At 47.3% G+C, this 27853-nt stretch overlaps 2 protein-coding genes across 2 annotated transcripts in view; one reads left to right on the top strand and one right to left on the bottom strand.

The window, feature by feature from the left end:
* The window catches only part of NOSIP (nitric oxide synthase interacting protein), a 415999-nt gene that overhangs the window by 178161 nt on the left and 209985 nt on the right, over nt 1-27853 (bottom strand). The gene's annotated exons all lie outside the window — the stretch shown is intronic.
* The window catches only part of PRRG2 (proline rich and Gla domain 2), a 231254-nt gene continuing 213786 nt past the window's right edge, over nt 10386-27853 (top strand). Inside the window, exon 1 of the mRNA XM_086930125.1 lies at nt 10386-10934. The gene's annotated coding sequence lies outside the window, so the exon portion shown is untranslated. The remainder of the gene's footprint in view (nt 10935-27853) is intronic.

Consider the following 27853-nt stretch of genomic DNA (forward strand, 5'->3'; position numbering starts at 1 on the left):
AAATAATTATGAAGGTGGATAGATGCACAGCTGATTTTGTAATGTGGAATCTTGATGAGCTTTTGAATTGTTAGTTGATTTTTGTAGGTGCTCCAAAAGGTGGCGCCAAGGGTCCAATGGCGTCGAATAAATTGGTGCAAAGATGTGAACCTAGAGGGTCTCTAGGGTCATCCCTTGTTGGGCACACTTGAATTATCTTTCTAGATAGAAAAGATTTCCATTCCATGTTTGATGTTAAACAACAAATTTATTGATTTTTGGATTGATTTTTGGCATTTTTTTTGGCTTTCTGTGATATTTATACTTTTTTTCATCAATTTATAATACAGGCAATGTCATGCTGATTAGTCATATCCAATGCATTTCGGGCATTCAAAGGTCATGCCCTTCATCAGGGAAATAGACACTGTAAAAACGGAAATGGGGTAACATTACTACACAAATAACTGAAATCGGTTCAATTGCATTGAATCACATCTATTCATAGACATATAGTGTTACAAACTGTGGGACATGTTAGTGTTGTGTGCTAAAAGGAGTAAATGGGGACCAGTTACTTACATGCCTTTCTTCATTTAGATGTTACATCTGAAAATGAAATGTTTAAAAAAATGGTGTCAGGTTGACTGTGTTACACGGGGTTTAAACACAGTAAGAAACGGAGTGGTGTACACGGGTCAGAAGACGCGTGTCTAACAAGGTGGACTGACCTGTTCACAAAGTCGGAATAGCGTTGTTATTGTCATTCGCGCGTCTCACGTAGCGACGGCTACGGAAGATTCCGCCCGCGCTTTTCGCGTTTGAAAAGAAGTTTAAAAATGAAGTTGCGGTCACGTGAAGAGTCACGTGGTCGTGACAAGTGATGAAAGACTAGCGTGTTGTTTCGCCCCGACCGGGGAATACTTAATCTGGTCTAAAGAATCAAAACAATGTGATTCTTAAATATGTGGCGAACTGTTGGTGATCTCGTTTGTGAACGTAGTGCAGCTACGATAAAAAAGGGAAAAAAGGTAGATCAAAATAAATACCAAAATAATAGGGTTCGATAGGAGTCACGAACTCTTAAGTACTGGGATGAGGGTCGATGTAGTTATAAGTTGTGCTACAGGGTATGTGGAAGATTATGGTGAAGTATGTATATACAGGTGTCAGATTGTCATGAACATACAGACAGTATACACAAGCAGCAGTCTTCTGAGAAAGTACTTTCATAAATAACATGAAAATTCAATTCTATCATTTAAACCCAGTGGTTTTTGGGTAGAAAGTTTATAAATCCAATAGTTCTCTCTTCTCAGTAAAAATTTCGTGTTGTCTCGTCCCTCAATTTTCTGGACAGTCTCAAGAATGATGTACTTTATTTGGGAAGCATTGTGTTGCGCTTCTACAAAGTGTGCTGATAAAGCTGATTTGGTGTTTTTTAGACGGATGTTTGATTTGAGTCTGAGATTGGACAGGTCTTCCAGGAGGATGGTCGTGTTGGGATCAGTGAAGTCCTCCAAGTGGGAATTGAGGTCACTGAGGAAGATGAAGCTGTTGAGTACAGGATAAGTGGCATAACAAAAGTTTAAGGGCCCCCTCTCCCAGCAATGTCCCCAGAGGGGCCCCCGCACGAGATTTTATCCGGAGCGCTCAGACCTGAGTACTGTGCTGAGGGGGCCCCCTGCAGCTGGGGGGCCCCACACCACGGGGGATGCAGGGGCCTGTGTTACGGCTATGTGGGGTGGAATACATTTGCGATGGTGCTGCTGAAGTTGGAAATTCAGTTCTGCTGAGGTTGGCGATTATCTCAACCATTTCCGACCTTAATCAAAGCCTAAAACCCTGAATATAGGTGCCTTGGAGGAATTTGGGTATGATAAAGAGTACCTATTCAAAGTATTCTCCACTGTCAGAATAACATGAAGACTTCGGTGCTTATCGCACCAAAATCTGTACATCACAATAAATACCAGGTATTCCCCACCACATTAAATTCCGTCTGGTTTGACCTGCAGTTATGCACTGAAGGGTCCAAACTTAATTGCAAGTAGCAATTCCTAGATGTGAAAAACAATTGCAGTTTCTAACTACGGTCCCTGCACAATGTTCGTAATTTTCCAGAATAATAGTAATCAACCCCTAAGGGTGTGATTACAAGAAGGTTGGTTAATTCCGACCCGTGCGTAAACCTTGTTTATGCACGGGTTCGGAATTACGAATTTGGCTGCATTTAACACAGCTGATAATTATCAAATGCATTAAGTACCTCAGCTGTCGTTAAATGTTGGCAGGTTAAACCCGCTGAAATTTAACAAGGTAAATTGAACGTTATTTACCGTGCCATGCAGATTTTGGTGTGTTAAAAATCTGCATGTTATTCCCCACAAACTTGTGATATGTATTATAACATACCCCATGGCATTATACAAGTTGAAGTGTTATTTATTGACCCAGATAAATAACGAAACGACAGCGTATGTTATTTATCGGGTACAATAAATAACATCTATTATGAGTTTATGGGGAATAACATGCGGATTTAGGTTTTTGATGCATCAAAATCTGCATGATACAGTAAAAAAAAAATCCCCTGTTAATTTAGTCAGGTTTGACATGATGAAATTTAACAAAGGCTGAGTTATTTAATGACTATAAATATAGAATGTGTTTAATATCTTTAAATTCATAGTTCCAACTCATGTGTAAATAGGGGTCAACGCATGGGTTGGACTATTACGAGCAACTTGTAATCAAGGCCTTAGGGCGTGATTATGATGTGGTCGTTGTATTCTGACCCATGCGTAAACCCCTGTTTACGATGAGTTAGAATTACAAATTAAAAGGTATTTGTCTGATAATTATCAAATGCATTAAATATCTCAAGAACCATTACATTTCAGCAGGTCACAAATGCCAAAATTTAACAGGGTAGAAGCACATGGCATTTGCTGTATCATCAGCCCTGCTATGTACCACGCACCAGGTGTTGGACTAACGCATTTCCTTGTGGTGGTCCGCATCTCCGCTCTGAAATGCGAAGTCACACTTAAAAGCGTCTCCTCAGAGCTAAGTAATCATGCACCAAAACTGACTGATTGAAACTAAAGTTGGTATCATCAGGAGTGACTACATGCTGCGGGTGCTGCTTCCGGCAGCTTGGTGGCGAGTCTGCAGCTATAAGCTGCTAAAAGGTAACAGAAAATCACCCGACACGTGCCGCAGCATGATTAATGACTATACATTCATTACACTGCAGCGTCAAGTCAAGTCAAGTCATAGAATTTATATAGCGCACTACATACCCAGAGGGTTTCAAGGCGCTTAGGAAGGGGAGGAGGATTACTTGTCAAATATCCACGTTTTAAGTTGCTTTCTGAATGCTAGGTGGTTCTGGGTAAGGCGAAGGTAAGCGGGGAGTGAATTCCATGTTTTAGCAGCCAGGTATGAAAAGGATCTGCCTCCCATGGTGGTCTTGTTGATGCGAGGTACGGTGGCGAGGGCTTGGCTGGAAGAACGTAGTTGGCGGGAGGGGGTGTAGAAGGACAGTCGTGAGTTGAGGCATTCTGGTCCGATGTCATAGAGTGATTTGTGTGCGTGGGTAAGCAGTCGGAAAGTGATCCTCTTATTGACGGGTAGCCAGTGGAGGTCTTTAAGGTGACCAGAGATGTGTTCGTTGCGTGGGATGTCTAATATGAGCCTGGCTGAGGCGTTTTGGATTCGTTGGAGTTTCTTCTGGAGTTTTGCGGTAGTACCTGCGTAGAGGGTGTTTCCGTAGTCCAGTCGGCTCGTGACTAGAGCGTGGGTGACTGTTTTCCTTGTTACGGAGGGGATCCAGCGAAATGTTTTTCTGAGCATGCGAAGAATGTTGAAGCAGGAAGAGGATACGGCGCTGACTTGTCTGTTCATTGAGAGTGAAGAGTCCAGGATGACGCCTAGGTTCCGTGCGTGGTCTGTCGGGATGGGTGCTTTTCCGAGGGCTTCCGGCCACCAGGAGTCGTAACTTCTTTCATTCCTTCGTGTAGGTTAGTTTTGGCGGTGCTGGGGTCGTTGGTGAGAGAAAGGATCAGTTGAGTGTCATCCGCGTAAGAGATGATGTTGAAGTTGTGTTGGCGTGCGATGGCCGCGAGGGGGCTCATGTATACGTTGAAGAGGGTGGGACTGAGTGAGGATCCTTGTGGTACGCCGCAGATGACTTCAGAGGCCTCGGACTTGAATAGTGGAAGGCGGACTCTCTGGGTTCTTCCGGTGGTGATCCATTCAAGTGCTTTTCCTTGGATTCCGATGTTATTGAGGCGTTGTAAAAGGGTGCTGTGGCAGACTGTGTCGAATGCTGCAGAGAGGTCAAGGAGGATGAGGGCGACTGTGTCTCCATTGTCCAGTAGAGTTCGAATGTCGTCTGTTGCTGCGATGAGGGCGGTCTCAGTGCTGTGTTTTGCTCGGAAGCCAGATTGTGAGGGGTCGAGGGATTTGTTGGCTTCGAGGAAGGCGGCGAGCTGGTTGTTGACAGCTTTCTCGATGACTTTGGCCGGGAATGGAAGAAGCGAGATGGGGCGGTAATTTTTGAGTTCGGTGGGGTCCGCTGTGGGTTTTTTCAGAAGGGCGGTGAGTTCAGCGTGTTTCCAGTCTTCCGGGAAGGTGGCGGAGTTGAAGGAGCAGTTGATGACGTCTCGGAGGTGCGGTGCTATGACGGAGTCTGCTTTGTTGAAGATGTGGTGAGGGCATGGGTCTGTGGGGGATCCTGAGTGGATGGAGTTCATCAGGCGGATGGTGTCCTCAGTGGAGATTGGGTTCCAGTCGTTCAGGGTGTTCACGGGGGGAAGATGATCAGCAAATGGTAGGGTGGGTTGGTTTCCGGGTTGGTTGTCAAAGCTGTTGTGGATGTCTGCAATCTTGTTGTGGAAAAATGAGGCTAGGGAGTCGCAGAGGGTTTGAGAGGGGGTGATGTCATTGGAGTTGGCCGAGGGATTGGAAAATTCCTTGACGATGTTGAAAAGTTCCTTGCTGTTGTGGGCGTTGTTGTCAAGTCGATCCTTGAATGCTGTTTTCTTGGCTTTTCGGATTAGTTGGTGGTGAGTGCGTGAGTGGTAAGCGGCAGCGGTTGTTCGAATTAAGTGGCCGGCAGTAGCAATGGCAGTGCTGCTCACACCGTGATCACATTGTGCCGTGGTTATTTTATCTCAAATATGACACGGATCCGACCAGCAGCTCAACTGAACTCAGCAGGAAACGCAGCAGCCAATAGAGTTGTTCCTCAGCAGCCCAGCACCTCCTGTGCAACTCAGGGCACAAATCATAAAAAAAGAAGTAGCAATAACCAGAAGTAGCAATAACCAAAAGCATACCAACTCTAAATACATGAGTCGTAAATGGACTGCTTTTTCCAAAGCCAAGTTCGATACTGCTCCGACTAAAGGCGGCAGACCAGGAGGTGAGGATGCTGATACTGCATCGGATAGACTAGAAGGCCGCATTAATAATGCTTTAGATGAAATAGCCCCTCTTTGTCATAAAAATCCCTGTAGTAGACCCCATAAATCCGCCCCCTGGTTCAGTGATGAACTTCGTCTAGCTAAAGCGAAATGCAAACAACTGGAAAGACAGTGGAGGGTGGCCTATCTTGATCAAGCAAAACAGAGGTATATAGACAAACGCAGAGAATATCATAGCTTGATCAAGCGTGCCAAAACAACTTACTTTTCAGGTAGGATAGGAGAAGCCCAAAACTCTACCAAGGAGTTATTTAAAATTTATAAGGAAATCTCTCTCTGTGGCTCATCTGTTGACCCATCCTCGGTCTCAGAGGAATCCTGTAACCGCATTGCCGCTTTCTTTTCTGATAAAGTGGCCACCATGTACTCCACTTTTTCAGGGGGAAAGAAAAAGGGAACAGAGTTCAGTGAGAGTAAACTGGTGGATGTGGGTGTTAATAGGCTGGACAACTTTTTCACCCCATCACCTGACGGGCTCCAGCAGATATGCTGCTCCATTAAGTCAGGATCCCCCCGTGATCCGGCATCACCGAAACTTCTTGGAGAGAGTATCAAGATCCTTGAACCCTATATTAGGGATGTTCTGGATCTTTCCTTCAGATCCAGCACCGTACCCAAAAGTTGGAAGCAGGCTGTAGTACTCCCGCTTAAAATAAAACTAATCTTAGTTGGGACAGGCTGGACAATCTCTGTCCTATCTCACTCCTCCCTTACCTGGCCAAAGTGGCAGAAAAGGAGGCAAATCTTCAACTTATGGCATTTGTAGAGAAAGCCAACCTGCTCCATCCAACTCAGTTTGGCTTTCGTTCTCGCCACTCCACGGAGTCAGCGCTGCTCATGGCCACTGAGACCATCAGGCAAGGGGTAGATGAGGGGCATACTATGGCCCTCATTCTACTTGACCTAAGTGCAGCCTTTGACACTGTAGCACATTTCACCTTGCTACAGTGTCTCAACAAAGGCAGTGTCACTGGGTCAGCGCTGAGGTGGATCCAATCTTTCCTGACCGATAGGGGTTTTCAGGTCAGACAGGGAGAATACTAATCTTGTGTGTTCAATCTTGATCAAGGGGTTCCCCAGGGCTCCGCCCTGAGCCCTACCCTGTTTAACCTACATGCTTCCCCTGTAGCCACCATTGTGGAAAGTCATGGCATCCAACTAGTCTCATATGCCGATGACACACAGCTGGTCATCTCGCTGTCACGGGCACCTGATGTTGCGGCATCCAGCTTCAGTGCTTGCATGCAGGAGCTTGCATCCTGGATGTCTAACAACTGCCTGAAGCTGAATGGGTCCAAAACTGAAGTGCTTGTGGTGGGAGGTGGTCCGAATGTGTGGTCCTTGGCATGGTGGCCAGCATGCCTGGGCTCCACTCCAGTGCCTTGTCAACAGGCCAAAAATCTTGGGGTGTTGCTCGGCTCCGACCTGTCATTTGCTCCCCAGATTAATCGGGTTGTCGGAATGTGCTTCGGTATACTCAAGAGTCTACGGAAGGTCCTGGACCTACTTCCTGTTAGTGCCAGGCAGACTCTGGTGCATGCCTTGGTCACATCTAGACTCGATTATTCTAACAGCTAGAAGCCTCAATTGTCTCCAGGTACTGCAAAATGCCACAGCCCGGCTGGTGCTGAGGCTTCCTAGGAGAACGGCCTCTAAAGCTGCTTTGAAGTCCCTTCACTGGCTTCCGATCAGAGAAAGGATTACCTTCAAAGCACTATGCATGTGTCACCGCATTATCGGAGGCAGGGCGACCGTCCCCCTACACAGCCTCATCACCCCCTACAGACCGGAGCGGATGCTCAGATCCTCTGGCACCGGTCTGGTAGTCATCCTCAAAATCCATAAAGCTCGAATGGGGGGCAGATCTTTTAGGCTCCTTGCAGCCAAGAGCTGGAATATGCTTCCGATGGAACTTCGCCTCGAACCTTCTGAGGCCAAGTGCCGCAGAGCTTTAAAAACTCACCTCTTCCGCTCAGCACTGTTGTAACCTCCCTGATCGGTCCACTTCACACTTCTCACTCAGCGCGGGGACAAGCCGGGGCGCGTAACCATGCGCTTTACAAAATTCCATAATAATAATATTAATAATAATAATAAGTGGGGGGACGCTGTCACCGGAAATGACGTCACAACAGGGAGTGATGTCATGAAAGGTGCTGAGCTCCTCGTCCCAGAGAGGCCAAAGAGTGAAGTCCAGTTGTTTGGCAGGGGGGGGACCACCCTGGTAAAATAAGTGAGGGAATGCCGTCCACCCGCGTGGTACCCCGACTCGAGCCCTGGTGCCACTGCTGCTGAGCCTCACAATCATGCCTGGGCCGGTGTTTGCCTCGGTGGAAGTTGTTGCGGCGAGGTGTAGCCCGTATGAATTGTCGCTCCTTGATTTGCCTCCAAAGTAAGTAGTGCCTCAGTGAGGTATCTCTCTCTCTGCTTCAAAATGTGCTTTATATTTTATTAATATTGCTAGTGTGCCACAGTGATGCTGGTCTAACTACCTGCATTTTACTAGGGATTCTACTTGGAAAACGGCATTAGGGATTGAGAGGGTCTAGGAAAAACTAAAATCACTCATAACAGTTGCCGAAGAAAAAGCAAGCTTTAGTAACACAAGTCATTTTGAATCTCTAACTCCAGCTCTGACAATAAATATTCAAAGAAAACACGCGTGCAGCAGTGCAATTTAAACAAATTGCTCTGCCCATATAAAGCGTTGATGCGATATGAAATTAAATGTGTACTGACAGCAAACTTTTTTTAAAACGTTTTCCGTTTTTTAGTCCCTCATGAATACCAAAGGAGGTGGGAGAAAACAATTCAGTAGAAAGAAGTAAGCTAGAGCTAGGCTTTGCCCTTGCCCGTTTTCCACCCGGAGAAAGGTCCATGTCTCCCACGCTAGTCTGCTCTCTGCCCCAGTGCATAGAGACACTCAGGCATTTGTGAGGAAAGTCCTAGAAACCGGTGGTGTAGGTGAGAGGTGATCAGTTGACGTGATGGGGCTCCTGCAAGAGTGCCAGTTCACCCTCTTCCTCCAGAATGCAGCATTTGGGGGGGCGGCAAGAAGGTCTGCACTGAGCAGGGGTTGTTTCTGGTTGAGCCATGTAATCCGTCTTAAATGGCTAAGCACAGGTCTAAATAAAACAACTGATGTGGGAGGGTGCAGCACTGATAAGGGGTTCAACCTGCCCTTCATGAAGACAAGGGATAACCAGACAGGGGTGGGGGCATTATATTTCTGAAAACAAATGTGTGCAGCGGCCTCTCTGTTCCTCTGGGCAGTGTGCGGGCTTCACATTCACATCACGTTATGTTAGAAATGCAAGTTATTTCATAACGTACTGCAAAGAACTGCTTGGTACTCATTTAGCAGCTTGTTTCTGTGAAGTTTGAAAGGAGTGCAGGTTCCGCTTTAGGCTGAATTTAACAGCACATTTTTATTTTTCTTGTTTTTCTTCATGTGCGCAGGCCAGCCTGGCAACACCCTTAATAGTTCATTTGTTTTCTTGTGTTTTTTTTTTTAACACATTGAATTTTGTTTGGAAATCTTGGCCCATGAGGCCCAATTACATACATGCTGTAAAAGTTTATCCAATACCAGAGAAATAACAGAACCATGAAAAACAACTTTGGCACAGGTGATACACTCCACCCCGATGTTCATCTTCTGAGCTGCCACCTGTCTGCCCCGTGCTGTTACAGCTGAGAACTGCGCTTTAAACAGCAGTCTGTCTGCTCACTGACAGTAAGCTGTGTTAATAGTTGCTCACACTAACTCGTTTTGGGTTGGGTGACTGTGAGAGCCACTGTGGTGCTTGCCAACTTAACTCCTCAGCTCACCGAGCATAACTAGGTCAGCAGATCCTGTAGTGTAGCCAGTGCAAACAGTCTTTTTTTAGCACCCACCCCACACGCCCCCATGACCTCCTCCTCAGATTTCCTCATTTCCACCAGGCAAAAGGGCTTCTCGTCTCTCCATAGCCCCTCTCTTGCATTTGTTGTAAAGCGCTGGCATAGGCTGGCTTTACTAATCCACTCAGCTATCCACTTTAAATACAGATCTACTTTATAGCCAGTCAAAACTGACACTAGACAAAACTCTGGTTTCTCTCCAGCAGGAACATTAATCACAAGAGTTATCTTGACATTTTTATTGCTGCCTGAAATCTGGAGCACAAAAAACTCAGCATCAGCGGCTTTTAAATCGTAAAATATTCCCAAACAAAGCGCTTCCGCCGAAGGACAGCGCCCTACCTCGAGTTGAGCGCATAGTGGCTACACCAGTCGCACTGCACTGCCCTCTGATACGCTGCAACTGGTGTGATGAGGTTTATATTAATGAGTTTCTTTTTTAAATAATACAGCTTGTGACCTATGACGTGACTCGTAGTAAGAGTTCCTCGTTGCTCAAATGGGTGTAATTTCAGGTATTTATAGGTTTCCCTCGTCTTCATTGCTTTCTTTTGGCTCGCGAATGTGTCATTCATAGTCGTTGAAATGTCACTCACAATCACACAGATATTATGACAATGTCACATACAGCAATTTGAAACTTTGGCAGCTATGTATCATGAGGATTGTATTGCATTAAATACCAAAATCCGCATGCCAGCTCAGTCCCCATAAACTCGTAATAGGAGATGTTAATCACACCTGATAAATAACCCCCTTACATAACTTGTAGGGCAGTTACTTAACAAATGCACTAAACAGCACCTAGCCTCGTAATTAGGGCCACAGTGTTTAGGCCATAAGGACTACATTTACCAGACCACAAAGACCCTGAAATGGACCCCCCCCCACTCACAGACCTGAGTGCGGCCAGGCAGAGCACAGTATACACTGCATCCAGCAGCACAGACAACAAACAATGAGCCGCGCGCGCCGCCCTGCAGCCACGGGGGCCGGGCCCCAGCCCGCGCTGCACATTCCAGCTGAGCAGGCAGCGCCCGGGGGGTTTCTCCGTGTGCAGCGCACCAGTTGGGCCTGAGCCTCACGTGTCGGCGCGGCCCTCCCCACCCACCGCTACCTGAAAGCCCAGGGGCAGGGGCGGGCCCGCCTCTCCGCAGCAGCAGCCAGTGTGAGAGGGCAGCAGTGCTGGGAACAGCGGCAGGTGTCAGAGACGAGCAGGAAGTGCTGGGGCCGCTACTCCGCTCTCCCAGGGCCTCGCGCTAGCCCCCGGGCCTCGCGCACCTTCGCCCCGTCGGCCTCGTGCACCTCGCACCCCAGCCTCCCCTAGCCCGGCTCCGCTTGTCGCCTGCGCCTCGAGCCCCAGTATGGAGCCAGGCCGGGGGCCCTCCTGACTCCCTCCCTGGATGACCACTGTTGCTTGCCGTACTTCGGCGTGTGTTGTTACTTCACCACTGACCTTCCTGGAGACGGCAGGTTTATGGGAGTTTGTGTCTGAACGCGGAGAAGTTTTCTTCTGGGGGAGTGTGCTTCTGATCACGGGGAGAGCTGCCTTGAAGACCGGTGAGTCTCACCTTCTGGAGGAGACGGTGACATTTCTGGGGTGACCTGGCAAGAGAGTAATGGGAAAGGGGGCTTCATTTGATCTCAGTCTGTTTCATCTAGTGTAAAAGTGAACTTTCCGTTTTGTAACCCCCAGGACTGCGCCTGTTTTCTTTAGTGGTTTCAATAAGCCAATTCTTAGACACCACCCCAGCGGGAAAAGTGCATACAATTTTTTGGGGAACTGTGATCCTGAGTAAGTGAACTAGTTGTTGTTGAAAAGTACAACATATTCTGCAACTGTTTTGTTGGTCCCCTTATAGAAAAAATAAACGCCAGTTTTAATAATCGTAAAAATGATGTTTTAGTAGCACCCAGGTGAGTGTGAGCGTTGCAGATGTTTGTGTGACCAGACAGCCACAGAGTTCCGGTTGGTGCTGTGAGAAATAATAATGAATTATTGGAGCTAAGAGGTCCCAGTCTGCGAGCAAAAGCATTGTGAATAAACAAGGCCTTATTTTGAAACTTCATTACATACTCACAGTGCAAAATGGGCCACTGCACAATGTACTAAACGTTTGTGGTTAAAATAAACCATATGTTTTTATAATATACATTGTTAGTTATACTTAATTAAACTGTTCACAATATAAACTATTTTTCTTACCGCTCCCCCCACATTAGCATACGTCACGGGGTGTGTCAGCCCATTTCAGCCATTGACTAACTTCACTGTGTGGGACGTCAATCTGCTCTTTCACTAGTACCACATCCTCGCCATCCTCACATAAAATCGGTGTTTTGACTACTACTATAGCAATGTGTGAATTTTCAGACAAAAAAATGCTTTTCGCCAATGTTTTTATGTTAGGCTGGCAGCCAATGCCACACTTGTTGGCTTTGCCGGTGCTTGTTAGTACAGGGACAGGTGCGTGTAGACTTGGGTGAGCCTGCCTGTAGGTCTAGTGAGGGGGCCTGCAGGCTTGCGTGAGGGATTCCTTTACCTGTACTTGGGAGCCCTACCCGTCTTTGGACAGATGGGCCATATCTATCAGTCTATACACCTGGGCTGTGGTGAATTCTTGCAGGCCACAGGCCCTCTATTTTTAGGCCCAAAGGGATGGAACCTTTGATAAAGAAATCATAACAACACAGACTGATCCTGTGAGTGCAATGCACACAAAGATCAGATTTGGCATCGTGTTTTTCTTTCTGCCCAATGTGCTACAGACAGAGGTACATAATGGTTATTTAATTCCCATCCACACTTGCGTTGTCAATACTTCTTTGACTTCCATCCTTTATTTCTTTTCAAACTGTCTTTGGGTCTGTATAGGGCTTCATAGCAAGGGGTGGGTGCTGCTTAGCCCTGCACGGGACTGTAGATATAGGTGTCTATCTCTAGGTCTGGTTACGGAGATGTCTTCATTGGGAGAGAGGATGTAAACATGGGGTGGGAGGCAGCACCCATTGCATTACTAGGATACGTCTAGGAATAGGGGAGCCCTCAGAAAAACTCTTCTGCTGGGCATTGCTGGTGGTTCATCAAGTCCACATTCACTGCATCAGTATTATGAGGCAGCCCAGGTGACGTTTTCAATGGAAAAAGTTTAACATTAATCACTCATCTAAAGGAGCAGCGTGGATACTCTCCCACGGATGGCGTAGTCTAGATTTATTTCTATATTGGTAATGGAGTTACTAATAAGTCAGCGAAGAGGAAACCCAAAGTGAACCGTAGATACGTTTTATGGAAGAGGTGGCAGAAGTTGTGCGTTTTAACAGAATATCCTATCAATCTGAACGGATCTTTTTTTAATATTATTTTTTTTAATTACATTTTATGCAGTACAAGGCATGGTAAGTGCTAAAAGCCAGCATACACAAGTGGGATACAGTAGAATACAGCGCATTGAGTAAAATTGCATAGGCAGGAAGGACGGTAGAAAAGGAATAATCGTTGGGGTGACTCAATGTGACGATACTACGGTACTCTCCGGTTGCGAAGAGGGGTCAGTGGTGCGAAGTAAGAAAGCCTGAAAGGTGCCCATATGTGTAAGGGAAGGTAGGAAGGGTGTACAATATCAGCATATTGATCTACTAGGGCTTAGCAGCAAGCTGCATCTTAGAACCAATGTGAACGTAGGTGTACTGTACTTTGCAACCAAATCCTTGCAATACATCACTTTGCTGACACAAATAGATTAGAAGCAAGGTGCCTGCAAGAGGTGGGTAATGCTGACGTGTCACCCAGCAGAGTAACCTAAAGAGATGGAGAAAGATGTTGAGAATTTCAGATAAAGATTGAAAGATATCATCCCAGAATTAAGTGAGACTGGGGCAGAGCTGCACTGTGTGCAAAATGTCTGCGTCTACCAGCCCAAACCTGAAGCATTTACTAGTGGCGGTGTTACTGAACTGTGTGATTCTAGCCTCTGTGTAATAGTATTGATGGAAGAATTTAAAATGTATCCGCTTATGTTTGTAATTGAAAGGAGTTTTATTAACTTGGGAGCAATAGTGTGCCCAGGTCTTATCGGGAAGCAAGTAGCTCAATGAGGCCTTCCACCGGCCCCTGGCCTCAGGGAGTGCGTCCATCCTGGCAGTGAGATAGAGTCCCAGTTCCACCCTTTCGATGTAAGCTGTGAGAAGAGTTGTCTCGGACAGTGTGGTAGGGAAAGTAGAAATCGTCACCAGTGCTGAAGAACACAATCTTGGGTAACAAAACGGTGATGGAGGAGTCATGATCGGTCTGGTGTAGAAGGCGTGCTGCGAAATGAACATGTTATCTATAAAATATCACCCATGGTAAGTAGACCTTTCTGACGAGGCAGACTCTTTACGGCTCTCTCGCGCATGGGAGGTAACATAGGGTTTTCTACAAGGGGGAGTATGGAAGCGATTATTGCAAGCCGCCTACAATGTCCCACCAGGTACGGACAGTGGAGGCGAGAACATCAACATCCTGTCATGCAGTACACAGTCGCGACCCAACGAGTGCATCCGAGCTATAGCCCACTCCACCGTTGACATGTGTTGGTGTGGTATGTGGTACGATCCAGTATTTTAACCTTTTCGCTGCGGCGGACATTCCGCCGGGATGCAGCTGAATCCGACACATGCGCTGATCCGACAGCCCCCGGCTGTCCCACAAACACACCCACCGTCCGACGCATCGAAAAGGTTAAATAATGAGCTTGTGTCACCAGGTAGTAAGTGTGGAAATCTGGCCGAGCAAGGCCACCAGCGTGAAGCAAACGTGTAAGAATCTCCCATTGAATTCTGGGCCGACCACCTCGCCAAATTGAACACGAATGGGCATGATTCAACTGAGCAAAAAAGTGCAGTTGGAGACGGACAGGAATGTAAAAAAAAACAGATAGAGAAACTTAGGGAGCTCTACCATCTTAATCAACGACATTCTACCCAAAAGTGATAGTGGCAAGTGTATCCAGTGATTAGGTGACACAGACAGCATGCCCAGAGTGGTGTCAAAATGACTACGAATCAACTCATCCTGCTCACAGAAGACCCAGGTCCTGAGATAATGAATACCAACCAGCAGGACTCTGGTTCAGAGGATACTCAAGAGAAGGGGCAGGCATTCATCGTAAGGAGAAAAATCTCTGGCTTAGACCAGTTGATTAGTAATTTAAATATCTACCAAAACAGACAACCTTACGGAGAATGGGGGTGAGGTTAGAGTCTGGTTGCTGAGCATATAGAATAATGTATTCAGCGTATAGTGAACAGCTGAGATAGTGACTGCCTAGACAGAGCCCATGATGTGAGTAAAATTCCCAAACATGGCAGGCCCGGGACTCCCCAGTTGAATTGAAAACTTAAAGGAGAGTGCGGGCACCCTTGGTGTGTGCCTCTTCCAACATCAAAGGCAGCGGAATAGAACACATTTACACCCACCCTGGCCCTGGGGCAGTATATAGAACAGTTATAAGCAACAAAAAATATTTACCAATGCCAAGCCAACCTCAAGCATAAAGCCGCAATCCAAAGAGTCAAAAGCTTTCTCAGCATCAAGCAGAACAGATGAGAGCTGCAGGTTACCAGTCATCAATGTGCAAAGACTGAAGGAGGTGGAATGTTGCTGAATGAAGCCAGACTGATCCAGCAATACAAGGAACTACATTAAAGGCTGTAGCCTTTGAGCAAGAATCTTGGCAAAGATCTTATTATCTACATTAAATAACGATAAATGCTTGTAGGCTTGTATGATGTAGGATCTTTATTAGGCTTTGAATGTTGTATAAAAATGTGCCGGAAGGCCATTGGCGCAAGGTTTTTTTGCCTCACGGAAGAGCAGTTATATCACTCGTAACATCTGTAAGCATTACAGGAGAGTGCAGGAGTTCCCTTGCTTCACCTTCGAGTCAGGCCAATGCTATCTGATTGCAATATGATGATGTTTCTGAGTAAGCCCTACAAGGCTTACAAGTATAAAAGCATGCATAATATGACTGAAACTCATTCAGTATAGAACGGGGGTCGGTAGAGACGCTGCCATCCGCTCATTTGATAGCGGACATACCTGTGTACCCGCGCTTGTGACCAGTAATCCAAACCTAAGTTCTTCCCAGCGTGTGTCACTCACCAAAGGCCCAATCACAGGTGTCTCAACCCAAATACAGCACCTCCCACTCTGCCTCATATTCTAAAAGTGTCTTATACAGCTGCGCAAGTAGGGACGTGTCCTTAATGACAAAGTAATACGTTTCAAAGCGATTTAAGCTGGGACCCTTCCAGCTGTGTGAGGCGGGTGTGGATTGACTTTAGAACTCCAGCACTCTTGGATGTACAGATGCCCCGAATATAAGCCTTGAAGGCCTCCCAAAGCGTAGGGGTATCCCAAACAGTCTTTAAGTTCAGTTCAAAATACTCAGCAATAGCACTACCAACTTCGTCTCAAAATACTGCATCCCGCTACTGGTACCGTGGAGCTGCCACGTTAAAAGACTGCGAAGCAGTGGTGAATCGTGAGAGACAGTTTAACTGGTGAGTTTTCCGATAAGGTGCATGGAAGAATATCACCGCTACTCACTCTATGCATAGGCGCAGCCGATAGCAACCACATGTTGAGGCGAGATGACGTGTTGTGCAGCAGAGAGTGGAAGGTGTACTCCGCTTTGTTTGAGTGAAGCGCCCTACATACATCTTTCATGGCATGGACCTTCATAATTTGGGTGAAAACCAGACTGGCGCATGACTTCTGGTGACCTGTTGTAAACCGTGAGAAAGGAGAGATAAAAGTCGCCGCCCAAAGCAGTGGGCCACTCACGATATTTAGAGCATAACTGCATAACCTCCTCAAAGAACATAGGGTTATTGACGTTTGGTCCATAAATGTTATTCAGCAAGACACTATTACCATCCAGTATGCCGGCGATAGCATCCAATGACCCACAGTCTTTGATCTGTTACAATAATGAGAAATTGACAGATTTTCGAATCTGTATGGCCACCCTTCTGGAGTAAGTGTAAAGGAAGAGAAGTAACAGTGCATGTTCTAAGAGGAAGGAAACGCTGAAGTGCTAAGAGGAAGAGTGGCTCTCCTAAAGTAAGGTTACATTCATTTTGTGTTGATGCAGGTAGCCTTACGGGGGCTCTTAATACCCTGCACATTCCAGGTTGGGAAGTTGGGCATCTACATGTGAGACTGGTGGAGACCTGCTTTACAAAGTAAAGACTTTATCCCGACAAAGCAAGTGTACCATGCATAGCCAAGAGTATACGCACGAACATATGAGTGAATGCAGAAACATAAGAAAAACGTGGACAAAATACGAAAGAAGAAGCAATCCCCTCCACCTACCCTGCCAGACCCAAACACCGGCAAAATCCCCAACATGGCTACCAAAGTGGGTAAAAAGGAAAGGAGGAACAATATAAGAAAGAGTGAGCACATAGCAAAGGAAGCACAAAACCCCAGGGCAAGTTATCAGCTCTAAGCAGAGTGGGGTGCCTTAAGAGCATAGGATAGCTCCAAGAGATACTGTTGGATAGACTTTTTTTATGCAATTCTCAGTAGTCCTCGCGTCGCCGATCCACTGAGTGGGCAAGGTAGCCAGCCGTTGAGATCCCACCGGGGTATCACATCATTCCCAGACACATGAGAGGGCAGCATTGGGGGATCAGATGATCTGGCTGGACCAGTAGTGATGTGATGCTAGAGGAATTCTAAGGCAGAGGCAAGTTGCAATAAGAAGTGGGTTTTACCAACCCCATTTTTCTCCATAGAGCGGGCACACCGTGTGCCGTCTCATAGACCAGCAACGGGATTCCCCCTGAGGTCTTTCCTTTTGAAGTTGCTCCACTATCAGGACAGGGACACTATCCTCTGAGCCGCAAGGGAAAAGGGTGCACTCCGTGTGGAGGACAAACAGGTTATATTATTCCCGGACTATTCCAGGGCAGTGCAGAGGTCCACCTTCTTAGGGGTCAAGCAAACCCTGCGGCAGAAAAATGTCCAATATGCACTCCTATTCCCAGCCCGTCTGAAGATTATCCATGACGGAACCACACATTTTTTCTCGCACCCAGCGGTGGCCAGTGAATGGATTGAACAACACCTGACGACTGAGAACAACCGTGGTTGGACACCGGCCAGTCGGTCCTCAGGCCGCCAACATCGACAGCAGAAAAAGGTCAGTCACCCAGCTATGCATGCGGTCAGTCTCCTCCACCAAGAACTCTTCGATCTCGGCAAATCATCGCAGAACGCCGGAAGGCCCTGCAGGCGGCTGCATAGGTGGGACTCCCAGGAGAGAGCTCGGATGGCGAACGTGGTCCACACATCTTCACATCAGAAGAAGAGAGTAGCGATGGACATACTCTCAGGGACGACTCTGTGGCTCCACCGCTGGTGACCCCCCACGCGGCAGATGCTTTCTTCTGACGCTCTCAATCCGACACGTCAGACTATGGCATTGGATGACCCCAGAGCCTGCTATGCCCCCAGCTTGAGGGGAGCCACGACGCAAGGATGGTGGCCAAACCCGGAGCCTGGATAACTGGACAATCACCCCCTAGCGTCAGGCTACACCACATGGGGTGGATTGATTGGGACATAGTTGGGCACCTACTTGATCTAGTCAACGACCAGGCGGCTGCTGCGATGGCGGCGGGTGGAAGCCAAAGACCACTTCCCCCCCACATAACGAACTAGAGTTAACACATGTTGTGCAGTTTGGAAGTATCGCCCCGAGGGATAGGTCCATCATAGTTGGGATGGTTTCCCATTAAGTTACAGTATTCACTCCTAGTTGCATTACCCTTCCACACACCCGGAGGAATGAGCACATGATTCACAGACTGATGGTATGGTTGGAGGGGGTGGACGTCGGGGTGGCGGTGGGATGCAGGAGGGGGGGAGATGGCTCATTGTTTGAGACATAACCCCGATAACAAGAGATATGACCGGTAGGGTCCCTACTAAGGACCTAAAAGTGGTAACATTAAATGTCAGGGGCATGCATACGGCAAGCAAACGATATGCGATTTATGCATATATGAAAAGACCGCAAACCCAGATAGTGCTCCTCCAGGAGACGCACCTAACTGGGACAGAGGTGGATTGCATACGTAAGAAATGGCGAGGGATCATCTGTGCTACAACATATTCTGCATTTCCCAGGAGAACCCTGATCTGGATCAGGCCTGGGCTCCGATTTCGAGAACAGTCTAGGTTGGTAGATAAAGAGGGGGGCGATACTCCCTGATAGCGGGCCAGCTCGAGGGCAGGGATCTACTGATAGGCAGCATCTATGCCCCTAATATAGAGCAAGAGCAGTACTGGACCCGCCTCACAGGGGTACTAGCACACTACACAACAATGCCATGGTTATTGGGAGGAGACTACAAATGTGTCCTAGACATCGGCCCGGATAGGTCGCACCCCCGCCGGCACGTTCACCTGCACAGAAACAGGCAGAGCAGTTTAAACAATGGGTTACCCAATGGTCACTGGTAGATGCCTAGTGAGATAAAAATCCCAACGCTAAACTATAGTCATTCTACTCCGCTATCGGACCACGATGCACATGCTGTGACCCTTAGATGGCGGCCACCGCGCCCCCAATACCCACATGGAAGTTACCCCGGGAATGCCTCACGGATCAGGCTTTTTGTCACACCCATGGCACACATATCCAGGAATACTTCACACTTAACGCAAATACAGCATCATCCAGGTCAATAGAATGGGATGCATTCAAGGTCAAAGCAAGAGGCCACTGCATCCAACACATAGTAGGGGTGAGACAAGTGCTGGAGCGATCACTTCAATCAGCAGAAACGAGCCTGGTGACCTGACGAAGCAGCTAGATAAAGGGGACGCAACTCCCGAACAGGTGGCAGCAGCAAAAACCATCTATGCTGAAGCCATGGGCGACCTTTGTAAATACAATTTTAGAAAGTACGCTGCCCGAGTTTATCGCGAGGGGAATAGGGCAGGCACACAACCTGGCTATAAAAACAAGCCACGGACATGCCACCAATCACAACATTGCAGGACAAGACTGGTGCTCTCAGGCAATCACAGGGGGATATTCTGTGCATCTTCTACGACTATTACACGAACATTTATCGGGCCCCACCACAGCCGTCACACCTGGCACTAACCCAATTTCTTCACTCCTAACCCCTGCCCAGTATCCCACCGGCAGAAGGAAAGGCAATAGATATGAAGATAAAATCCTCAGACATCACCCACGACATCAGAGTACTGGCACGACAAAAAGCACCAGGAATGGATGGCTTTCCCCTCGAATATTATACCACCTTTCGGGGACAGTTATCCCCACACCTCGTATCGATGTATGACGATGCATTAAACCAACGCAAACTCCCCAATTCTCTCAGGGAATCCACCCTAGTAACCTTCCTCAAACCAAACAGGGAGCCTACGCTGCCGTCCTCATACAGGCCTAATACACTACTCAATGCAGATTGTAAAATATTAGGAAAAATATTGGCGGATCGCTATATCCAACTTCTCCCACAGCTGATCCACACAAACCAAAATGGTTTTCTCCCTGAACGTAATGTGTCGCTGAACATACGAAGGCTCTTCCACATACAAGACAGAGCGCAGGAATATTTCCCTAGGGCAGCCTGCTTAATCCTAGACCTGGAAAAGGCCTTCGATACACTCTTATGGCCATACTTATTTGCTACCCTCCGCAAGGTGCAAGTCGGCCCGACCCTACTGGCATATTCAGAGGCCTCACTACTCTGGTAAGGGTGGGAAGTACATTTCATCCCCACTTGGGGTGGAGCGGGGGACGAGACAGGGGTGCCCCCTGTCTCCCCTGCTGTTTGCTCTGGCAGTGGAACCACTGGCCGTTTGCTTGCGACAGGAGGGGGACACCTGGGGTATCCCGGTAGCGGACACGATGCATTGTGTATCGCTATACGCCGACGATCTCTTAATTTACGTGCGGGACATCACAAAAGACCTTACGCCCATATGGACAATACTGGAGAACTTTGCGGGGGTATCCGTGCTCAGTGTCAATTGGGAGAAATCGACGATTTTGTCCTCTCAGCCCTCACCTTGCTCCCCTGGAGATCAGAATGGGACCCCAGGTGCTTGGTTGGAGCGCGGTGGCACCCCGATACCTACACATCCGGGGCTCTCCGGATATGGACAGAGAGTGAGGTGACGGAAGTGGAGGCAGTATTCGAAGAAGGACAGTTGAAGAAATATGGCCAAATGCAAAACGACTATGACCTCCCCCCGGACAATTCCTGGTACACAGACAGTTGATACATAGTGCACGACAATGTTGGGATCTCATCGACGTGGAACCTCCGAAACACCCAGTACTTCACACCATCCTTCGTATGGGCAGGGGCAGGCACTTAGTCACTTGGCATTACAAAGCAATCAGAGACCTGACCACAAGCCCGTTATTAATCCTCCCCCAAAAATGGGAAGATGAGTTAGGGCGCGTGCTTAACGACCGGGAATGGGTAAAGGTCTTAGAGTACCCAAAGAAGGTTTCGAGGAATGCCAGATTAAAAAACATTCAATTCAAAATATTACACCGCGTATATTAACACCCCACAAGCTCCACCGCTTCTACCCAGATGCACAATTTACGTGCCCTAGATGCCAAGCTCCCGCGGCGCACTTCAAACACGTTTTAGGATTGTCCTGTAATACAGCCATATTGGGGGGAGGTATTTCGGGCTCTGGAGGCAACAGTCCACCTCCAACAAATTGCCACGTGGGAGGCCTGTGCATTGGGAATCTTCCACAGGCGGAAGACAGAGAAGGTACAGTGCAGGGTTGCATCCCTAGCTATGCTCCTAGCGAAGAGGGGTGTAGCCATGTATTGGAGAGCGCCGGCAGGGCCCCCAGCGGCAGCCTGGATAGGCGCAGTCAAAAAATGGGTTGCGGCAGAGGAGGCAACACTAAGGGAGGAAGAGGTGAATGGGACCCGGAAACATCCTATCTCAATGGAATGGGCACAACTCCTATACCAATTCCTACAGGAAACAGCGCACGAAAACTCACCTGGGTCTACCCCATCTCAGTCCCACACTCCACCCCTGTCCCCGATGGCGCAAGCGAATGCCATAACTCAATAGATACATCCAAGGGCGGGTTGTGCGAGCATTAGGACCCCTCTAAGCTGGAGCCCCGACCGCCGATAGAGGATACTATCCATGACCTGATGCCCCGCCCCCGCAGTCTGACCACTCCCACAGAAGAATAGACACCACCATGTAACAGTTACTTATCATTCTGTATATATAGTCAGCTGCCCCCCCGGGACCTCACTCCAGACTCCCATACCCACTTTATGTAGTTCATAGGTTTATGTTTTCCCCCCATTACCAGAGAGCAGGCTCTTACATAATCGAAGCATATGCACGGGCACCAATCAGTGTGGTACACCAGAATGGGGTGGGGGGCAATACACCAGCCTATACCCCTAGGGAAACTCTCCTATATAGTCATACGGCAGGGGTCAAGTGGCTAAACCTTAAGTAAGCTTAACTGAGTCTCAATTTTTGTACTACCGATGTTGTTTCCTACCTGTACCATGAGATATATAATGTATGAGTCGCTGCATAATGTGCTTAAATTGCCTGAATACCCATGTACACCTGACAAAATGTATTAATAGCAAAAATACAATGATGTACCAAGTGCGAATGAACCAAAAAAAAATCACAAAACTCTAAATAAAGAAATTTTTAAACAAAAAAAAGTGGATTTTACCTCTGTGTTAAGTACGGAGCCTGACTAGAAAAAGCATGGAGTACCAAACCCCATGCGATCGGAAGAGCTTCTTGACCTCTTGGAAAAAGCGACAAGCTTCTTGTAGAGCAGGGGTAAAGTCTGGATAAAAGGGTATTTGGAGCCCTTTTATTTTATCTCTATTGAACCGTAGAGTCCAATCATGGTCTCAGGGCGTGATTGTCTGTGATTTTCTAACCAGGTTTAGGTTTGGGAGTGAGTGCGGGGTGCGCTTCTTCCGCAATGAAGGCCTCTGAGAAGCGTCTGAGATTAAACGGTGTTCCCAGAAGAGTTGTGATGAATATTTCCATGTTGGATCTTCCAGCAGATTCAGGCACTCCAAAAATTCTCTCATTTTACGCTAAGAGCAGCCCTCAATGTCCTCATTTTTGGCCTTAGTAATCTTGAGCCCCCGTATCGATTCCCTCAGGTCTTGGTCCAACTCCAGGTGAGAGTCTTCTAGTTTCGAGATGCTTGAGTGAGCCTGTAGTGCTGCTCAAGAGGGATTGAGTCCCAAACTCTTCATTCATTTTCAAAGAACGATCATAAGCTGGTTTTCTTTTTATTTTTAGGTCGAGCCTGGGCAGCGCATGCGCTGCTCTGCAAGCCATGCTGTATTGAGTTAGGGATTTGAAGCACCGCTCACTCTCCACCCATATTTTTCAGTGGCTTGTGTCGTAGTCCTTTTGTAAATGCTGGCTCCTGATTCCTTAATTGCCTTGTTAGTCCCTCCTTAGTATTGCCTTGTCTTCTTTTGAGACATCCCATGGCGACTGGCCCTTCCACTTCTGTTGCGACACCGTATGTTTTAATTCGTCTATAAGCACTGTTTTCTTTAATGGGTTTTGCCCTACTGCATGCACGACATGCTATCCTTACATTCAGCGTGCCATGCGCGCTTTCACTTTCCAAGCAACTGGGACAATGGCGGCTGCTACTTTGTAATGCCGTTGGTCTTACATTTATAAGAGTTTGAGCTACTGGCATTGTAAACGTTAATAGCTTAGCTTAAACTCTTTCAAATTCGAGACCTATGGCATTGCAAATATTTGTTGTTGTTGTTAAAGCCTCCATGCCGCACTTTCATGTGCATGAAGGCCGCACCCCCTTCTTTAGAAGAGCTGTGTCGAAGGAAAGGTGCGCAGCCGCTATTAAAGTGATACTGCAGCCAGCCGCGGCCCGTGGAGGGAGTTCCATGGGGAGAAAGGCGGGGTGGGGGAGGGGCAGGGTGGAGGGTTAAAACATACAGCATTTTGCGATGCAGGGCGCTACGAAATTCGTTTTATTTATTAAATTGTTTACTTACTCCAATTATCCATATTTTAGCATCCCCACCATGCCCCTCCCCCACCCCACCTTTCTGCCCCACGGAAGTCCCTCCACGGGCCGCAGCTGACTGCAGCATGGGGGCTTTCACAAAAAAAGCATTAGTTTGACGAACAGATGGCTATTTTTTTTTTTTTTAAAAGCTCTATGCTTCGGTTTCACTTTAATACCAGCCACGCACTTTTTGTTTGGCACAGCTTTTTTAAAGAAAGGGGTATGGTCTTCATGCACGTGAAAGTGCGGCATGGGGGCATTAACAACAAAAACAATATTTGCAATGCCATAGGTCTCGAATTTGCGAGAGTTTAAGCTGTAAGCTCAAACTCTCGTAAATACGAGACCTGTTGCAGTGCAAATGCTTGATTAAACTTGGAGTTTTTAGGAGTAATGATTTGGCACTATCTAGGAACCGACTGAACATCCCCCGCCTTAGCTGAATAATTCCATACTGTGATTGCAGCAGAAGTGTAGCAGTTTTCTTGTCTGTGTGATTCCTATAACTCTGATGTTGGATGAATGTATCCATGCTCGCTTGCTCTCCGAAGTCTGTTTATTCCACTTGCTTAATCCTGAAAGCCTCCAGAGAGAGGATTTATGAAATTTTGTTTGAAAAGTGTTAGGATCACATGCAGAACTACTCTGGAAATAAGGACTTTGCAGAGCCAGCATTTTATAACAGGCATAGTAAATCCTGAATGAGCAAGACAAGAAAATTTAGCAAGTTCTGTTTAATGTACTATATGGTTTCACTGAAAATTCAGTATGCTTGCATGCAACATGGAAATAATAGTTCACGTTTTTTAGCTGAGAAAAATCTCATGCTTTTATTTAAACTGGACTTCCATAGGCAGTCTTTTTACGAACTGCCATACTTTTTGGGGTTTTCTATACTTATTTTTTTATTTTTTTAAATAAATGTATTTATTTCTTTTTTTGATTGAAACTTAGCCATACCATAAGCAGGAGTATCTCGCGTGTTACAAATTCAACACCGTCAATATTGAACAGTATTGCTGGAAACCTAGGAAGGACAATAAAATAATGCTTGTTCATGTTTCTCTCCCCAGTCCCCCTTCCCGGGTAACCTACATATTTTGGTAAATTCTATACTTCTTTTTCACCCAGACCAAGGTGTCTTGCCTTGTGCACGTTTGCTCAGGAGTCTGTATTTTGATAAACTGTTTCCTCAAGGGAAATGAAAAAACTGCTAGCGTAACCTCTATCAAGATACACTGTAGACTAAGACCACGTCCAGGGATGGTGTAGACAAGCTGTAGCGAACCACCTGGCAATCTTTTATGGAGTGTTTCAGCTCATGTATGTGAAAATACTTTGATAAAGACACTCTTTCATATATTCATATGCATACAGTAGAGTTGTACAAGGAGTAAAAGGCTATGATATAAGTAACCAATATAAACCTACTAGAAATGTCATACCGATTGCGTCACCTATCACTATATTGCATAGAGTATAGATTTACTGCTGGCGAAGCCAATATTTTTGTTATGTGAGTTAGTGAACCCCAATGAAGTAAAATGACCTGGAGAGCTATTGAGTTGCAGGTGTTTCTGAGACCATGTAGGCCTTGTCTGCCGTGGAGTAGGTCACCCTAGAATGACAGCTGCAGATCAGCACCTGAGAAAAGCTTGGAACATCCTTAATTATGACAGGCAGCCATGTGGAGGGCTCAAGAACTGGACATAATACTGTGGCGTGGCTGAGGCGGGGTCTTTTGAATGTCGAGTCTTCAGTTCTTTTTAGAAGACACCAAAGGTTGGGACCTAACTAAGGGGCTCATTATGATTGCGGTTAATCCGCATCCTCCGGGCCGGCGGAAGCCACGTTGTTCTGGTGCTCTCAATCCGACACGTCAGGCTATGGCATTGGATGACCCCCGAGCCTGCTACGCTTGAGGGGAGCCACGACATAAGGATAAGGATGGTGGTCAAACCCAGAGCCTGGATAACTGGACAATCACCCCCTAGCATCAGGCTACACCACATGGGGTGGATTGATTGGGACATAGTTGTGCACCTACTTAATATAGACAACGACCAGGTGGCTGCTGCTGCGAAGCCAAAGACCACTTCCCCCACATAACGAACTAGAGTTAGCACATGTAGTGCAGTTTGGACGTATCGCCCCGAGGGATAGGTGTTTCTTAGTTGGGATGGTTTCCCGTTAAGTTACAGTATTCACTCCCAGTTGCATTACCCTTCCACACACCAGGGGGAACGAGCACATGATTCACAGAGTGATGGTTTGGTTGGAGGGGGTGGACGTCGGGGAGGCGGTGGGATGCGGGAGGGGCGGGAGATGGCGCATTGTTTGAGACATAACCCTGATAACAAGAGATATGACAGGTAGGGTCCCTACTACGGACCTAAAAGTGGTAACATTAAATGTCAGGGGTATGCATACGGCAAGCAAACGATATGCAATTTATGCATATATGAAGAGACAGCAAGCCCAGTTAGTGCTCCTCCAGGAGACACACCTAACTGGCACAGAGGTGGATCGCATACGTAAGAAATGGCAAGGGATCATCTGTGCCACAACATATTCTGCATTTGCCACGGGAACCCTGATCTGGATCAGGCCTTGGCTCCCATTTCGAGAACAGTCTGAGTTGGTAGATAAAGAGGGTAGATCATCCCTGATAGCGGGCCAGCTCGAGGGCAGGGATCTACTGATAGGCCCTAATATAGAGCAAGAGCAGTACTGGACCCGCCTCACAGGGGTACCAGCACACTACACAACAATGCCGTGGTTATTGGGAGGAGACTACAATTGTGCCCTAGACATCGGCCTGGATAAGTCTCACCCCCCTCCGGCATGTTCACCTGCACCGAAACAGGCAAAGCAGTTTAAACAATGGTTTACCCAATGGTCAGTGGTAGATGCCTGGCGAGACAAAAATCCCAACGCTAAACTATACTCATTCTACTCCGCCCCACACAATCTCAGGGTACGACTCGACCGATTTCTATGCTCCGCAATACTACTTCCCCAAATACAGCACACTGATTACCTAGGCAGGGTGCTATCTGACCACGATGCACATGCGGTGACCCTTAGATGGCGGCCACCGCGCCCCCCAATACCCACATTGAAGTTACCCTGGGAATGCTTCACAGATCAGGCTTTTTGTCACACACATGGCACACATATCCAGGAATAATTCACACTAAACACAAATACAGCATCATCCAGGTCAATAGAATGGGATGCATTCAAGGTCGAAGCACGATGCCACTGCATCCAACACATAGGGGTGAGACAAGTGCTGGAGCGATCAAACAGCAGAAACGAGCCTGGCGGACCTGGCGAAGCAGCTAGATAAAGGGAACGCAACTCCCGAACAGGTGGCAGCAGCAAAAACAGTCTATACGGAAGCTATGGCGCACCTTCGTAAATACAATTTTAGAAAGTACGCTGCCAGAGTTCATAGTGAGGGGAATAGGGCAGGCACACTTTTAGCCTGGCTATAAAAACGAGCCACGGACATGCCACCAATCACGACATTGCAGGACAAGACTGGTGCTCTCAGGCAATCACAGGGGGATATTCTGCGCATCTTCTGCGACTATTACACAACCATTTATCGGGCCCCACCACTGCCATCACACCTGGCACTAACCCAATTTCTTCACTCCTTACCCCTGCCCAGTATCCCACTGGCAGAAGGAAAGGCAATAGATATGAAGATAAAATCCCCAGACGTCACCCACGCCATCAGAGCACTGGTGCGACAAAAAGCACCACAAATGGATGGCCTTCCCCTCGAATATTATACCACCTTTTGGGGACAGTTATCCCCACACCTTGTATCTATGTATGACGATGCATTAAACCGATGCAAACTCCCCAGTTCTCTCAGGGAATCCACCCTAGTAACCTTCCTCAAACCAAACAGGGACCCTACGCTGCCGTCCTCATACAGGCCTATAACACTACTCAATGCTGATTGTTAAAATATTAGGAAAAATATTGGCGGATCGATATATCCAAGTTCTCCCACTGCTGATCCACCCAAACCAAAATGGTTTTCTCCCTGGACGTAATGTGTCGCTGAACATATGAAGGCTCTTCCACATACAAGACAGAGCGCTGGAATATTTCCCTAGGGCAGCCTGCTTAATCCTAGACCTGGAAAAGGCCTTCGATACACTCTTATGGCCATACTTTTTCGCTACCCTCCGCAAGGTGCAAGACGGCCCGACCCTATTGGCATATACAAAACGTCTCTACAAAGGCCTCACTACCCAGCTAAGGGTGGGAAAGTGCATTTCATCCCCACTTGGGGTGGAGCGGGGAACGAGACAGGGGTGCCCCCGGTCCCCCCTGC

The sequence above is a fragment of the Lissotriton vulgaris genome, chromosome 7 (assembly GCF_964263255.1).
Source record: "Lissotriton vulgaris chromosome 7, aLisVul1.2, whole genome shotgun sequence".
Lineage (NCBI taxonomy): Eukaryota > Metazoa > Chordata > Amphibia > Caudata > Salamandridae > Lissotriton > Lissotriton vulgaris.